Below are 7,649 nucleotides of genomic sequence, written 5' to 3' on the forward strand. Positions count from 1 at the left end.
TTCTAGTCTCCTATAGTAGTTAAAACATGTATTCTTCAGCATACACATCAATATGCAGTAAAAATTCACAAACTGTTTAATTTGTCTGGGGCATGCTCTCATTCTTTCATTTCATTATTATATCGCTGATAGTGTATATAATCCAGAGTGTTTAAATGGTTTTAAATGGTGTTTATACTTGGTAAAGAATCATTTTTATTTGGAAATTTATGCCTTTGTTATGCAAGATCAGTGTATGTCCATATTAAATATACTCTTTAAAAGATGCATATGTATTTTAATCATCTCATTTTTCCTAATCCTTTAAAAATATCAATTTAGTCCATAGTGCACTCCAGTCTGATGAATCCCATATCACCTCATAAGAGTGTTTTCATGCGGGAATTACCACATCACTGTAGTGCATCCACCTCTGGGGAGAAAACAGAAGCCAACTGGCTCACAGCACAGCAGTGGGAAGGGAAGAAATTTTTGGCCAACAAATCTGTAGCAAATATAGACTGCTGTTAATCATGTTCAGTTCTTTGCTCAGTTCTTACTTTTTTCTTGCTTATATTTTTTTCTCAATAGGGCTAGCCACCAACTGAGCTATCTGTTTGTCCCGCTGGAAGACAACATAGTTAGAAAGGGCATAGCCATTGCCCAAGTCCAGTTTAGTTAACCTTCCTAAGTTTTCCCCCTAGACTTCATCTGTGCCTTTGAGAAAATCATTTGATCAATGTAACCTCTAGACGAGGCACTGGTAAGACCACAGGACTGGTAGTGTCAACCACCTAGTTTACCCCCACATACCTTGCAATTTGGTCCAATTTCTTTGAAGGAAAAAACATTCTTCAAGATAGGAAATTTTGGTTTGTCATGTTTTCTGGAAAAAACAAAACAAAACAAAAAACACTTCTAGACTGACATTTGCCCAAAATCTTAAAATTTTTATTATATATATAGCAGTCTTACGACATCTCAAGGAAATTAGGCATTCTTTCTTTTCTCTTTTTTGTCTTGAGATGGAGTCTCGCTCTGTCACCCAGGCTGGAGTGCAGTGGCACGATCTTGGCTCACTGCAACCTCCGCCCCCCAGGTTCAAGCGATTCTCCTGCCTCAGCCTCCCGAGTAGCTGGGGTTACAGGCGCACTGTAATTTTTGTGCTTTTAGTAGAGACGGGGTTTCACCATCTTGGCCAGGCTGGTCTTGAACTCCTGACCTCATGATCCACCTGCCTCAGCCTCCCAAAGTGCTGGGATTACAGGTGTGAGCCACCGCGTCCGCCCAAAGCTAGGCATTCTTTCTAATACAGAAGAACAAATATATTACTTAAGAGCTGTGCAGCTAAACTTTACTATGCATACTAACTACTTGGGGATTATATTAAAATGCAAAATCCGAGTCAATGGGTCTGAGCTGGGGCCTGAGATTCTACATATCCAATAAGTTTCCAGATAATGCCTGGAATTCCAGGTAATGCTCCTGATAGTGTGGACCAGTGATGCTGTTCCCCACTATCAGGAACAAGGTTTTAAACATTACAAGAAGCATTGAGAACATCATACCTTACCATCCTCCTTCTATATGCAGAGCTCCACTTTCACAGTTTGCATAAAGGCCCACAGCATTCATGCACTCACAAAATATACAGAACACCATAGAGGACACTGCATCCATGACAGGAGAAAAGCAGGCTCACACGTGAATAAGGTCCCTAACGTCCCCACCTGCTGTTCAGGCACCTGCAATCAACAATGGAGGTCCGTTATCGACTAATAAAATAAGCAGTCACAAAGCTGTTTATCTAAACAAGACTGAAAGCTCTTCAAAAGTTGAACTCTGAATGATTACTGCAGAAGAGTTGTGACTCTCATTTAAGAGGTCATTGATAGTTGTCCCTTGCCTGGGACTATATTTGCCTAGTATTTAACTAGGTTCACGGGCCATCTGCAATGTGTAACTAAGTAAAAGTACTATGTACCAATGAATTCAAGGTGTGCAATTTATTACTACTTCCTGGTGCATAGCCACAGGCCACTCCAACACCCCACTCCCTTGTAGTGGTGAACAGAGGTCTTTAGTTAGAGATTGTGCACCATCTACTATGAATTAACCAGGGCTCAGCCTCTGGTTAATTCAACTCACCTATTTATGAAATTAGTTTGCTTCAACCTATTGACATGACAATTATGCATAGTGCACTGGTTTAACTGAAATACGTAGTGCTTCTAAAGTTTAATGACAATTGAAGACTGAGAAGAAAAGAGAAACATTTTTCATAAAGGCAATCACGTATACATTTTCACTTTTAAGCATTCTGTTTTGGTCTTAGAGGAGACTTGAATACTGAGAGGAAGACTAGGCCAGGTTTATTTCTTGTAATTGATTTTGAATCTTTTGAGCAGGAGAAGCATCCATTCAAGTCCCTTGCAACTGAAAACTGTTAAGTACATGTGATTTGACAGTAATTCTAACACACTCTCTCTCCCTATCAATAATTGGGTATATTTTTGTGCTACAAGCCTCCATTGTTTTCACCTCATTGGGTACCATAATAGCAAACAATTTATGTTCAGTCTACCAAAAATGCTACTTCTTTAGCTTAAAAAAAAAGTGTTGTAACCAGGAACTCTTAATAACAATTCTTTGCTGCAATCTGATTGAATCCATACTTTTCTCACTTCTTGCTACTGTTTCTAATATTAAAGGAGGATTTATATTTTTTCTGAACAATAGTTTTTAATTAAGAAGATTTATTAAAGATGGTTTTCCTTCCTATGATTACATTTCCAGTTCCAGAGACACCTGCATTTCAAAACGCACCACATATTTTCATAAATATTCCACCATTCCCTTAGAGCTTTTGGTATTTTAATTTCCTCCAACCTCTTCTTAACATCTTCACTTTCACTTGTGGGTTCCATCTATTTGTACACATTCAGAATTAGACATTTCTTCACACAGGTATAAAATAGAATTGCATTAGAAAGCAAATTCAAAGCATTCCTGTTCTTTCTGAATCAAGACTTTTAAAAGGAACAAAGAGAGATTAAGCTCAGTAACAAATGTCTGACAAAATATCTAGATATCTTACAGAAGTACTTAGAGTGGCAGAGTAAACAACCAGGCTGAGTTTGCTTTGAAGTTTAAATCATTGTTATTTTAATAGACTGGAAAATTCATTTAGATAGTGGAATCTGATAGTTACCCAATTAAAGCCCTTTTTGTCTATGTTAATGTAGTTTCAAATTTTTTGGTTTTGAAACCCACTTTTGCCGGAGAATTATCTAAAGATAGAAGCAGCTCAAGCAGTTGACTTTAGATGTACCTCATGAGTGACAGTAAATTGTCAATTAGACCTTTTAAGCCTTTAGTATAAAATTGTAAGCCAATGTATTAAGCTTGATCGAGGTACAAAGAACAGAGATGCACTCAGGTTATCTCACTTAGTTCACGGAGTTGGCTGTAAGGCTATAGGGGAAATGTAGAAGGCAGGAAACCACCAGTATACACCCAGACCTCACTGGAGAGACCACAATAGCAGTGACTCAATTATCCCTTCTCATCCTTCTTCAGCAGCCTACCTTAATGCCTCACTGGCATTGGGCCTGAATGTCCCAGCCTTATTGCCACCCGTGCTCTCCATGTCTCTGCACTTGCTCCTTCCACTGTCAACTCAATTCTTGGTCCTCTCTATTTTACAAAATCTGCTCACTCATTGCTTGGACTTTTCTGTGATCTCTAATAACTCATGGCTTATGTTTATTGTCATGTCTGTGTCTTTCTTTTTTATTTTTAATTATCCATTTATTTATTTTTTAGAGATAAGATATGTTGCTTATCTGGTCTTGAACTCCAGAACTCAACTGATCCTCCCGCCTCAACCTCCTGAGCAGCTGGGTTTATAGGCACCTGCCACCACACCTGGCTTCATGTCTGTGTTTTTCAACTTCTGTTTTTCTACTAACAGACACACATTATTATAAAATACAAATAGAGAGAAAGACAGAGAGACTGCATCAGTCAACCACCATCTATACTTTGGAACAAGACCGTCTCATTGCCTGAAAGCTGGGGTTGGGAGCTCATCTCTGATGAGCCAACTGTGGTCAGAGTAGCCAGGTCCTGTGGAGAACTTTCCTTGAAGGAAGCCCCTCATGAAATACAATGGTTTTCTCTTCAATACGAAATAACGCTAATGGGCTTTTGAAAAAACTAGGATTGTTTTAAACTGTAGGTATGTGCTGGAAAGTTTTCCAGTTTTTTTGCTTGTTGATTTGTTTCTTCTCATCATTCATAATGACAAGAAGATTTTTCAGTTTTTATCCTGGTGTCCAGTACCTCCACAAGGACAGGACAGTATGGAGAAAGATCATGGCTAGCATGGGCAACAGGACAAGACCTCATCTCTACAAAAAAGTAAAAGATCAGCTGGGTGTGATGTCACAAGCCTGTAGTCCCAGCTACCAGGGAGACTAAGACTGGAGGACCACTTGAGCCCAGGAGTTCTAGGTTACAGTGAGCTACGATTACACCACTACAATCCAGCCTGGGCAACAGAGCAAGACCCTGTCAAAGAAAAAAGAAAAGAAAAGGAAAGAAAAGAAAGGAAAAGAAAAGAAGAAAAGAGGGGAGGAGAGGGGAGGAAAGAGGAGGGATCTTAAGCTTTGTGGTCTATGAGACCTGGAATTGAATCCTTTTTCTGCCATTTGTCAGCTGGGTGGCCTTAAGCCACTTAACTTTCTTTTAAGTTCCCATTTTTCTCACCTGGAAGTACTTACTTCACAGGAAGTCTAGCATTCATTAGCATTTGTTTTATATGTCTTCAAAGTAGATGCGAGCTGGTATTCAGCCTTGGTGTGAAGGATAGTGGGCTTTTTAAATAATTTGCTGCTGCTTCTTAGGAAAGGGAAATCTAAATACTTTCCACTTTGGCTTTCTTGCCTATTAGATAGGATGGGAAATGTGCTCATCGCCTCCCTTCCTATGCTTAATTTTTTTGCTCTGTTTCAGCTTGTACTATATTAGGAATCTGGTTTTTTTCTTTCTATGAACTGCAGCTATGATATTGTTATTATTATTATGGACTTTAAAATGGAAAATGTAAAAGACATAGTGGTGAGAGTGGGGGAATGAAGCACAGGTAGCAGATGATACATAGTTTATATGGCCCATTTTCATTACAATTTTCACTTTCTCAGCCATTTACTCCAAAATTTAATGGCACATATAACAATCACATCACTGTGCTAACAGTTGGGAAATAAGACAACTAACTGGCTGTTACAGGAGTTAAAATTGAGAGCTATATAATAGGTTTATGGCCACTTTGAATTGTTTTTTTCATAGAGAAACACACACACGTATATCCACATGCAGAAACACATAAGCAAAAATGTATGTACTTCAATGTATTTTTACACATGTATATACCTAAAATGCCTAAACATATGCATACACCTATAAATACATAGAATATAAATTTTCTTTCATGTCTCCATTTTCTTTAAGTGAAATTATGCCTGTCTCTCTAGTCCCTATCTCACCAATCACTGAAAATCCAACTGAGAGGGTCGTCTTGTATTTCTTGGATTCTGCAGAAGTCTCTGAGTTTCACTCAGAAAACATTTGAAGACACCAGTTCATCTTTCATTCACACTGGTTACTACTGAAGTTTCTCTTGCCTTAGTTATATTGGCCTCATGAAATCAACAACCTGACTCCAATACCTCAATGAGGGGAAAGAAATGTTTGCCAAGGTGGAAAATGCCCTACCTCGCCATAGTTCATATCATGTGCTGGGCTCTGTTCTATGCATCACTTTCCAAGTATTACCTCACGCATTCCTAAAACAATAGTGAGAGAGTAGTACTATTATGTCCCAGGAAAATGAAGCCCAGGCTGGAAGTAACCTCCTTAAGGCTTCGCAGCTCATGAATTGGCAGATGCAGGATTTGAACCATGGTAGTCTGGGTTAAGATATGTCTGGCCCAGTCTCTAAGGACTTGCTACGGCTTCCCCTACTTCTCCAGAAGTCACGGCTCAAGTTTCTGGGGTCCGGGGTTTTTAAACACCAATATGAAAATCTTGTTTTCTTTCCCTAAACTTCTCAGGTCAAGTCCAAGTATATAGAAAAACTAAAGAGCTCAGTTTCACTGATATCTAATTCTAAGAGCAAGCCCTTCTGGAATCAAAAGGCAAACACCATGGCAGTCCTCTGAAATTCGAGTTCTCTCTATGGGGTCACAAATCTCAAAACCTGGAACCTCGGAAACTGCCTCCAGTTCTTAAAAGGGAGCTGGCAGAATGCTAGTAAAACAACTAACTGTTGGCTGCTAATTTGGATGGAAAAAAACTCAACATTGCTCCAAAGAGCAAAGAAGTATCTCCTTTTTCTCAGGGCCTTCTTAAGGTAGGAGATCCTTGAATTAAGAGGGTTTTGTTTATTGATACATAATATTTGCACATATTTATGGCATACATGTGATATTTTGATACATGCATAGAATGTGTAATGATCAAATCAGGGTTTTTAGGATCTCCATCACCTTGGCAGTTATCATTTCTTTGTGTTAGGAACATTTCAAGTCTTCTCTTCTAGCTATTTTTGAAATATGCAATATATTGTTGTTAACTATAGTCACCCGTCACCCTACTATGCTAGCAAACGCTAGAACTTTTTTATTCTAACTCTGTCTATCTTGTACCTGCTAACCAACCTTTCTTCACCCGTCTCTCCCTCCCAGTCCCTGGTAACTATCATTCTACTTTCTACCTCCATAAGATTTCACATATGAGTGAAGACATGCGATATTTGCCTTTCTGTTCCTGGCTTATTTCACTTAACATAATGACCTCCAGTCCAAACGTGTTTGCAAACTTGCAAATGACAGGATTTCATTCTTATTTATGACTGAATAGTATTCCATTGTGTATATACACCACATTTTCTTTATTCATTCGTTGATGGACACTTAAGTTGATTTCATATTTTAGCCATATTGAATAGTGTTGTGGTTAACATGGAGGTGCAGGTGTCTTTTTAATGTAATGATTTCCTTTCCATTGGATAAATTCCCAGAAGTGGGATTGCTGGATCATAGGTAATTCTATTTTTAGTTTTTTGAGAAACCTTCATACTGTTTTCCATAATGGCTGTACTAATTTACAATCTCACCACCAGTGTATAAGAGTTCCCTTTTCTTTGCATCCTTGCCAGCATTTGTTATTTTTTGTCTTTTTTTTTTTTTAGATGGGATCTTGCTCTCACCCAGGCTGGAGGGCAGTGGCACAATCGATCTCAGCTCACTGCAACCACTGCCTCCCAGGTTCAAGAGATTCTCCTGCCTCAGCCTCCCTAGAAGCTGGGATTACAGGTACATGCCACCATACTCAGCTAATTTTTGTGTTTTTAGTAGAGACAGGGTTTCACTGTGTTGGCCAGGCTGGTCTCCAACTTGTGACCTCAACTGATGCACCTGCCCTGGCCTCCCAAAGTGCTGGGATTACAGGCATGAGCCACCAAGCCTGGCCTATTTTTTGTCTTTTTGACAATAATATTTTAATTGGGGTGAGATTATATTTCATTATGGTTTTGATTTGCATTTTTCTGATGATTACTGATGTTGAGCATTTTTTTACATACCTGTTGCCTATTTGTCTGTCTT

Source organism: Pongo pygmaeus, chromosome 7, assembly GCF_028885625.2.
Source record: "Pongo pygmaeus isolate AG05252 chromosome 7, NHGRI_mPonPyg2-v2.0_pri, whole genome shotgun sequence".
In the NCBI taxonomy this organism is placed as follows: domain Eukaryota; kingdom Metazoa; phylum Chordata; class Mammalia; order Primates; family Hominidae; genus Pongo; species Pongo pygmaeus.